The sequence below is a fragment of the Magnolia sinica genome, chromosome 15 (genome assembly GCF_029962835.1).
Source record: "Magnolia sinica isolate HGM2019 chromosome 15, MsV1, whole genome shotgun sequence".
Lineage (NCBI taxonomy): Eukaryota > Viridiplantae > Streptophyta > Magnoliopsida > Magnoliales > Magnoliaceae > Magnolia > Magnolia sinica.
This window is the reverse complement of record NC_080587.1, coordinates 25,878,928-25,889,718: the sequence shown is the minus strand read 5'-3', so window position 1 is coordinate 25,889,718 and position 10,791 is coordinate 25,878,928. Positions and strand designations below refer to the sequence as shown.

At 35.4% G+C, this 10,791-nt stretch overlaps 1 non-coding gene across 1 annotated transcript; it reads right to left on the bottom strand.

The window, feature by feature from the left end:
- Positions 1-1,602: 1,602 nt before the first annotated feature.
- LOC131228282 (small nucleolar RNA R71) lies at positions 1,603-1,709 on the bottom strand. The gene has a single exon (XR_009162793.1). It is a non-coding gene; the product is annotated as a small nucleolar RNA R71 (small nucleolar RNA).
- Positions 1,710-10,791: the final 9,082 nt, after the last annotated feature.

Below are 10,791 nucleotides of genomic sequence, written 5' to 3'. Positions count from 1 at the left end.
CTTGTTTGGTTCTTGTTCTTGTTGAACTTCTTTGATTTTAATTTGATATTTAAGGAATACTTTTAGTTTTTAACAGTTTATTGTGACTCAAATTACAATAAATCTGCAATAGCTTTAAGTATCTTCTTTTCCTGCTTTGAGATTATGAAATTAGGAAATCTTATTGTTCACCATTGTCCCTTGAGCATGGTTGGGTAATGAAACCCCTTCTAATCTTCATAATTCTCATATGATTGATTATGGGATCGATATATCCTGTTGTTTGCCATTGTCTCTTAGGCATGGTCAGATGATGGAATCACTTCCAATTCTCACTACTCTCATCCATTGAAAATTATATCAATGGAAGTTTAGATCTGATTTTATTGATATATCTTCTAATTGGATAAGATAGGACTCCAATTCCAATTGAGTTCCTTGAATCAAATAAGGAAATATCCTAATAGCTTTAAGTGGATCCCTGGAAACCCTAGTTCCCACGTTTGAATTCTTAAGTTTCTAAATTAAATATCTCACAATTACTTCCTTATATTCTAGATTTAGTTTTAGATCTTCATCTAGTTCTACTTCTAGTTACTTTCAGAATACACACGAGATTAGTCCTTGTGAATTCGATTTCGGTCTTACCGAGATTATTACTACATCACGACCCTACACTTGGGGTTGTCAATAAGTTTTTGGCGCCATTGTCGATGACTAACGGTTGCATTTTTTTTTAGATTAACTAGCTTTTGAATTAGGCTAAAATTAAGATTTGTTTACTTTTTATTTTTAAATCAGGGTTTTTCTGAATTATTTTTAGAAACTAACTTACTTTCTATTTCTAGGTTAGAAACTTTCCTAATTTGTTTTTAGAAACTAACCTACTTCCCTAATTTGTTTTTTTTTTTCTGTTTTGCAGGATCTTAATATAGAAACTTCTAATTTGGTAACTTCTTTCTAATTCTCTTTTTTTATATTTCTACATTTCTATTTCCCCTTTTTCTTTTTAGGTTTAGGATAGATTTTGAAATTGAGGGCTGAGAGTGTTTCATGCCCAACTGGGTCTATGATAACACTCAACGTCTCTTGGGTGAAGGAGGATTGGTTGAGGGGTTATCTATTTATCACAAGATTAGACACCACTCAACATCCACAGAGTTAACTTTAAGTTATGGTTGCCAATCAACCTGTAAATCCTCCAAATCCACCTCAACCTCTTGTTGAGGAAATCCAGGATGAAAATGAGGTGCACAAGCACCCTCGCCTCGTACTTTATGAGATTATTTACAACCTTCAGGGGTGAGCACACCTTCCTGTATGGTTTTTCCAGAAAATACAGGACATATGGATATCAAGCTAAGGGTGATCCAACTCCTTTCAAAATTCTATGGACTTGAATCTGAAATCTATATTTACACATGAAAGAGTTTTATCAGATCATAACCACATTATATTTTCCAAACGTGTTTGAGGACACGGTTAGGCTGAAACTCTTTCTCTTCTCCCTAAAAGAGAAAGCTAAGACATGGTTCCATTCACTACGTCCACGATCTATTGGCAGGTGAAACGACATCAAAAGGGAGTTCATTAAGAAAAATTTCCCATATCATTAAAACGAACACCCTTAGAAAATCAATCATGAACTTTGCCCAAAAGGAAGATGAAACATTCTTCTAATGTTGGGAGCAGTTTAAGGATCTTGTCAATTCATGCCCACAACATGGTTTTGAAACTTGGCAAATAACAAATTTTTTTTTACGATGGGCTAACTTCCTCCATGCGCCAAATGATTGAGACAATGTGCAATGGGAAATTCATGAACAAAGAGGTCAATGATGTATGGGATTATTTTGACAAGCTTTCTGAAAACTCACAATCATGGGACATCTCCCCAAAATCTAGCACCACTTCTAGGCCTACTCAATCAAAGGAGAGGAGCGGAATATATCTTCTGAAAGAAGATGATGATATAAATGCTAAAGTGGCTAATCTCACAAGAAAACTCGAGTCCATGGAACTAAACAAGGATAAGGCTATGGAAACTATTTGCGGTATTTGTGCCTGCAACATTCACACAACTGAAAATTATCCAATAATACCTACTTTTTAAGAGGTACTAAATGAGCAATCTAATGTCGAGAATAATTACCAAAGACCTTCTAGTGGATCCACTTCAAATACATATAATCCTAGTTGGAGAAATCATCCAAACTTCAATTGGAGGAATGGACAAACTGCTTCTCCTCAAGGATTCCCTAATCAAATTCTAAATCAAGGGAAACCTCAAGAGGATCCGGTTCTAAAGCATCTTCAAAATCAAGAGCATTTCAATCAGGGTATGCTACAAGCCTTTCAAGACCTTATAAAGGCTATATAAGGGCTTGAGATAAAAAATGCGATTGGGGAAAAAGGAAACCTTCCAGCTCAACCTCTTCCCAATCCAAAACACCAATATGAAGTCAGCAACCCGAGCTCTTCAAATCAAATGGAGCAAGCTAAGTCTATCACCACTCTTAGGAGTGGGAAAACAATTGACAAATCTATTCCGGTAAGGGCTGAAAAGTCTAAGGACCCAGATATAAATGAAACTGATAGACCTAGCAACACTCCACATGAGTTAGAAGCAAAACCTCAAGGTAAGACGATTGCTCCATTTCCCCAACGGTTGATTGCATCGAAACCTCTTTTTAACTCTCACGACATTCTAGAGGTGCTGAAACAAGTGAAGGTTAACATTCCAGTACTGGATGCCATTAAACAAATTCCTTCATATGCTAAATTTATGAAAGACTTGTGTACGACCAAAAGATGGTAAAATATTCAAAAGAAAATCTTTTTAACAGAAAAAGTGAGTGCCATCCTAAAGCAAGATGTGCCATAAAAGTACAAAGATCCTGGTAGTCCAACCATCGCCTGTATAATTGGGAATTATCGGATTGAGCATGCACTTCTTGACTTAATAGTAAGTGTAAATCTGATCCCATACTTGGTCTACGAACAACTGGGTCTGGGTGAATTAAAACCCACCTGGACCACATTACAACTGGCCGATCGCTTAGTTCGTGTGCCGAGAGGGATAATTGAGGATGTGTTGGTCCATGTTGACAAATTCTACTATCTAGTAGATTTTATCGTCTTGGATACTTAACCCATCATGGATATAAGCACTCAAATTCCCGTCATCCTTGGTCGCCCATTCCTTGCTACATCAAATGCAATCATCAATTGTAGGAATGGAGTCATGAATTTGTCTTTTGAGAATATGATGTTGGAGCTCAATATTTTTTTCAATATGAGCAAATAGGTAAAGGATGATGACGATGCCCACGATGTTAACTTGGTTGATTCTTTCGTAGAAGATGGAACTCTGATGACCTTATCCTCTGACCCTCTAGAGATGTGTTTGGCCCACTCACATGATTTAAATGATGATATGATTAGGGAGACGAGTGTCATGCTTGATACTTTGCTGGTACTTGAAGTTAACTGGTGGATGCCATAATTTGAAGAATTACCCCAAATGGATATAGTGCCTATATCGTCTAACCTTAAGGTACCAAAGCTTGACTTAAAACCTTTGCCCTCTAATTTGAAATATGTCTATTTAGGTCAAGATGAGACATACACGGTGGTGATTTCTTCCCACCTTAATCAAGAACAGGAGAGTATGCTTATCTCTACTCTCATTGAACACAAATGAGCCCTTGGATGGTCGATTGCAAACCTCATGGGAATTGACCCTTTGATTTATACTCACTGCATTTATCTAGAAGTAATGCAAAGACCTCCCGACAATCACAACGTAGATTAAATTCTAACATAAAGGAAGTGGTTAAGGCCGAGGTTCTTAAACTATTGGATGTGGGTATCATATACCCTATATCCGATAGTCAATGGGTGAGTACAACTCAGGTGGTTCCTAAGAAGTCCAGAATCACCATCGTAGCCAATGCCAACAATGAACTTGTGCCAACCAGAATTACTACTGGTTGGAGAATGTGTATTGATTATAAGAAATTGAATACTGTCACAAGGAAGGACCACTTTCTTTTACCCTTTGTTAATCAAATTTTGGAAAGGCTAGCTAGCCACTCATACTATGACTTCCTTGTCGAGTATTCGGGTTACAAACAAATAGATATAGCCCTTGAAGATCAGAAAAATACCACGTTCACATGTCCCTTAATTTGGCACCTTTGCTTACCGAAGGATGCCATTCGGACTATGTAATGCCCCTACTGCTTTTCAATGATACATGATGAGCATTTTTTCTGACATAGTGGGGCAATATTTTAAGGTCTTCATGGATGACTTCTCTGTCTTTGGTCCATCCTTCAGCGATTGTTTGGAGAATCTTAAATGTGTGTTGAAGTGATATGAGGAAAAGAATTTGGTACTTAATTGGGAAAAGTGTCATTTCATAGTTCATAAGGGAATTGTTCTTGGACACATCATCTCATCCAAGGGAATTGAGGTAGATAAAGCTAAAATCGATCTTATCTCTACCGTACCTCCATCCAAGAGCATACGAGACGTGCGATCCTTCTTAGGACACACTGGGTTTTACAGGAGATTCATAAAAAACTTTAGTAACCTCTCTCGTCCTTTATGTAATCTACTTCAAAAGGATGTACTAATTGAGTGAACTAAGCAATGCCAAGAAGCTTTCTCTAAGCTCAAGGGCATATTAACTACCACGCCTATCATGCAGCCACCCGATTAGAGCATTCTTTTTTAGATAATGTGTGATGTGTCAGACCATGCTATTGGGGTGGTGTAACACCCTGGATTTTTAAAACCCGAGTATATGGCTCGTTTTCCAAAAACCTGAGTTTTAAACTTTTAAAATAGCCAAATTTCATATATATTTATTTTTCTTATTTTCTTTCCTTAAAGTTAATAGTCTAGCGGAAGATGGACAAATCAAACATAAGAAAATTTTGCATTTACATTTAGAGTACACGAGCGGTTGCCCAAATGACTTGTACAACCAATGTCTTTATATTAACAAATACAAGAATTAAACAATTTACACATGAAAATAATAAAATGCATATAAAGTTAGACCACAAGATCACGTAGCTTCTCTTGGCAGATACAATCATGCATCCCTGATAATTGTAACTTGCTCTTTATCAATCTGGACATGAATATCTTTAAGCCACCTGTACTACTTGTACTGTTATATATTCGATGGATGAGTGGCCAACTCGGTGTGAACTCTCCTCAAGATTACACACTGCCGCCTTAGCTAAGCATATGTGTATCGACAATGAACACTAAAGTGTTATCTCCTTTTGTCACTCTCGTGCCTATGGTGGTCACTTTTTGCTAAAAAGACCATGGCCAAAATTCTACAATACGGCTTTTACTTGGCCCACTATGTTCAAGGACCCTCATGAGTTTTGCAAAGCTTGTGAGCATTGTCAAAAGTCGGGAGCATTGTCTCGTCGAAATATGATACCTTGAACCTCATTATGATCATTGAAGCATTTGATTGCTGAGGCATCAATTTCATAGGACCATTCCCCCAATCCTTTAGGAATATTTACATTTTGTTAACAATAGACTATGTCACCAAGTGGGTCGAAGCGATCTCGTGCCGGAATAATGATCAAAAAACAGTCATTCGATTCTTAAAAGAAAATATCCTTTTTCGGTTCGAAACGCCTCAGGCTATCATTAGTGATGGAGGTTCACACTTTTATAATAAGTCATTTGAGAACTTAATAAAGAAATATGGCATCTCTCATAAAGTGAACACTCCTTACCACCCGCAAACAAGCGGATAAGCAGAGATTTCCAACAGGAAAATTAAAAATATTCTTGAAAAAATGGTTAACCTTTACCATAAGAATTGGTTGATTCGCTTGACTAATGCCTTATGGGCTTACCATATACCTTTTATGACCCCCATTGGAATGTCTCCCTTTAGACTCGTCTATAGGAAAGCTTACCTCCTACCTGTGGAACTGGAGCATAGAGCCTACTGGGCTATTAAAAATCTAAACTTTAATTTGGACAACGTTAGCTCGCTTACAATGAATGAACTCGAGGAAATCTAGAATGACGCATATGAGAACTCAAGAATTTACAAGGACAAGATGAATGTGTTCCATGACAGAAACACCCTTCGAAAAACATTCCTAACTTGTCAAAAAGTCCTTTTGTACATTTATTGATTACATCTTTTTCTGGGTAAACTATGATCTCATTAGACCGGCCCTTTCACAATTACGAATGTCTATCCTCATGGGGCCATTGAGATAAAGAATCCAAACAATGGCAATGTTTTCAAAGTAAATGGACATCGATTAAAGTCATTTGTTGATAAATTTGTTTCAGAAAATATGTCCATGCCTCTAACTAATCCTGTATATCAGGATTGATCTCCTAGTCTGATGGAGGTATAGTTAGGTTTATTGCTTTCATATGGTTTAGGACTAGGATAGTTTGCCTCTAGTTTGTTTAGTTCTATTTTATGCTAACCCATTTTATGCTAAGATTCGTGGAAAAGCTGTAAATTTCCTTCGTCCAGGTACTATCTTTCCATCACTACTCCATTTCTTTTCGTTGTCTCATGTGCGTTACATGTTTATTTCTTTTACATTGAGGACAATGTAGATTTAAGTTGAGGGTGTGGATTAGGTAAACTAATCAGTATTTTTTTTAGTTTTGAGTAGACACATTATGAAATTTTTGAATTTTTTAAGCTAAAACTTGTTTGGAAGTGATAGTTTGTGTAATTAAGAATGCATTGAGTAGGATAATAAGATGAAGATTGAATCTTTAATTGTTGGAGTTTGATCACCCAAGTAAATTATTACCTAAGGTTCTTAAATGATTAAGAGGAAATTTGTATATCATGTTAATTTAAATCACAAAACAGGTTCAAGTTGCTTCCTTGGGATATGTTAGGATTTCTGATTGGTAGCATGTGAATCATTGATAGATGTTGAGAATTGAGTCTGGAGAATCTTATCTACCTTAAAAGATGAAAAACCAGTTAAAAATTAGGAGATTAACAAAAAGTCCATGAATGATCAAAAGAATGAAGAATGACAACATCTTTGAGGAAAATGAAAAAGGTTTTCTGTAAAGGATGTAACGTCTGAAAAAGAATGAATAGGAGTAACTGTCAATATAAAATCAAAAACTGGAAAAAGAAGGAAAAGGGGATAAGTTTGGAATCAATACTTGAATTTTCAATTAATCTTAAAGTGATATTAACATTATGAACTGATAGTGTGTTCATGGGAAGTAAGTTAATATTCACCATACATGAATTTATGATTTTAAAATCGATAAAGAGCCTATTTAATTGATTGCTTATGTGATTCGGCCCTAGGTTTTCAAAATCTCACTTTCTTGTCTTAACTCTACTCATTCATACTTAATTGCACAAAAGATTATTTGCTGAAAAAAGATTTGAACTTTGAAGATAGAAGATTATTTTATACATATTTTTGCTCGGGACTAGCAAAATGCTAGTTGGGAAGTGTGTTGAGACTCAAATATTATATATTTTCCCCCATTTATATCTTGGTTTTATGAACATGATAATACTTAATGATATATTTTATACATGTTTGTATTGCAAGGTGAGTTTAAGAGCTTGGATTGAAAAGAATGCTAAAAGCATGGATTTAAGGCTCAAGAATTGCCAAAGTAAATAATAGATCTTGGAGACCAAGATTGAAGATTTCAAGACCCCAAGATCCAAGAAAACCAAGTAGAGAGGGAAGGAAATCGAAAGAACAAGCGTAGAAATCACAAAGACTGTGTCATCGAGAACCTCTTGATGACATTGAAGCTACCATTCGATGACATCGAACACTAGTTGATGACCATTGAATTTATGAAGGAAAATCGACTTGGTTACTAGACATATTGGGTGATTTTATTGATCAATTGAAGACATATTCGATAACTCGAAGGAAGGTGCTCCATGACATCGAAGACTGCTCGATGGCATCAAATTTATTGGAGAAATTAAAGCAACTCGCTGAACTATTTTGTACACATTCTCAATGACTCAAAGGCATGTTCGATGGATTGAATATTCACTCAAAGACATCGAAGGACGGTTCGATGACACAGAGACTTACATAGTGCGAAAGAGTGAAAAGGCGTGACTTCCGGATTCAAACACATCGAAGGGTGTTCGATGACATCGAAGGCATTACAGTTACGCAGACTGCATAAATTGTTGCAATTTTGTGAACTTGCAGAACTTAGCTTATAAATATGGGTTCCCTAGGAACGTTTAAGGATATTTAAGGTTTGGAGGAGCAGAGCAAAGGGGTGGAGACATCATCCAAGAGTTTCTTCTTCTCTTCTTCTTAGTTTTTAATGCTTTCTTCTAGGGTTTTGAATCCAATCATGTCTATGGTTGGTTAAATCCATTAGCTAAGGCTAAGGGGTGAAACTTGTAGCATAATTGGGATGTTTTTCTTATTTGGTTCTTGTTCTTGTTGAACCTCTTTGATTCTAATTTGATATTTAAGGAATACTTTTAGTTTTTAACAGTTTATTGTGACTCAAATTACAATAAATCTGCAATAGCTTTAAGTATCTTCTTTTCCTGCTTTGAGATTGTGGGATTGGAGAATCCTATTGTTAGCCATCGTCTCCTGGGCATGGTTTGTGTGATGGAATCTCTTCTAACCTTCATAATCCTCTTATGTTGGGTTGCGAGATTGGTATGTCCTGTTGTTTGCCATTGTCTCCTGGGCATGGTCAGATGATGGAATCACTTCCAATCCTCACAACTCTCATCCGTTGAGAATTAGGTTAATGAAAGTTTAGATTTAATTTTATTGATATATCTTTCAATTGGATAGGATAGGACTCCAATTCCAATTGAGTTACTTGAATCAAATAAGGAAACATCCGATAACTGCAAGTGGATCCTTGGTAACCCTAGTTCTCACCTTTGAATTCTTAAGTTTCTAAATTAAATATCTCATAATTACTTCCTTATATTCTAGATTTAAGTTTAGATCTTCTTCTAGTTCTACTTCTAGTTACTTTAGGAATACATACGAGGTTATAAACTAGTTGATTGATTGATATATCTTTTGAAGTCTATGAGATTAGATCATTTATTGGCTTGGAAGCCTTTAGAGTTAGATTGTTTTGCTTAGTTTAACTAAAAATTAGTTTAAGCTTTGCAATAAGGATTTTAAATTAGCATAATTATTGAAAAGTCCTATTCACCCCCCTCTAGGACCATTGTCTCTTAAATTTTGTAACATCCCAAATTTTCACGGCCATAGTTTATACTCATGCTTAAGAAAATCGAATGTTAATGTTTTATATGTGGATGTCTCGAGGGCTAGCCTTGAGATTTCTCTTATCTAGATCACATCTAGTTACATTTGTAATGGTAATCATTTACAAGAATAAAATTAACTGTATTTCTTATTCCAAAATCAAATAAATTGTCAAATACTCTCAAAATGGGAGCTTATTACAATATCAGAGTTGCGTAGCAGAACTAAAAGAAAATAAATCAAAAACTTGTTTGGTTGCTATAGTTGAAGTATGAAAATTAAGTACGATATTTTGGTTCCTCAACCTACGTCACCTACAACATCTATACGATTGGAGAGGGTCAACGCCCTACTCATAGTGATGGTTATCTTTAAGATTCACAATAATTCAAGAGATTCATAGAAGTAATGCAAGGGTTCTGATATGTCCTGTACTCTACAACTACAAGAGGTATTAATATGCACAAATAATTTACATAAGATGCATGCCTAGCAAAGTATATGCTGTTTATCACACTTAATGATCGCCTCAATGTGGAATATGAATATAGTTATCCGACTCACCCTGCATCCCATACTACGGAGATCAGCCGGCGTGTCCCACGTTTAACATAGATTTATGAGGTTCTCCCAAGACAGACATAACACATGACGAGGTGAATCACGCAACCCCAATTGGAGCGACTAATTGCGACAACCAACCCCCCAAAAACATTGATGTAACACACACACACATATAATGATTCACAGACACGAAACTAAACGGATGATTTGATTTTGAAGGTTTTGAATGTATGAAATTCAATTAATTTGAAAACAACACCTAAGCTTCAAAGTTCCACACATAAGTTAATGTTCCATAAGTCATGGTGACTTTGATAACACAATTAGGATCTGAGAACTATGGTCAGCCTAATCGAAAAATAAAACAGTTTAAATATTTTAACAAATGATATAAAAGATTAGAGAATTATGGATTAGCATCATCGATATATATTCCCAAGCGCCAGTGATTTTAAGCATTTAATATCTATAAGATAATGAATCAAAGAAATGTAACAGGTTGAGAACATCTCCCATCTAGAAAATTTAACTAATTCAGGTTAAGCCTATCCATCAGTACGGATCTCATATGATGGAAACATATGGATCTCACATGAGGATAAAAAATCTAAACATAAATAATTGATAACATGCATACACCATTTATTTCATCATTAAAAACAATCAATCATATTATAATTTATAATATCATTAAACTAATGTGCTTTCCTTCTATCTTAGACTAGAGGGAACTAAAAAAAAACATAACTAAATTGCAAATTAGAAAGTAACAAGAAAGGAAGAAAATAAATTAAAAAACTTGTAAAGAAAAACAAGAACTATGAAACTTTAAAGCTCTCTAAAAACCCTAGAAAAAACCCTAAATCTCGCCCTTGAATGATCTAAAAGATACTTAGGAATGCCTTAGGAAGCCCTATTTATAAGTGCGGAACTCTTTCCTTCAAACTGGCTTGAAAAATCCAGATACCGC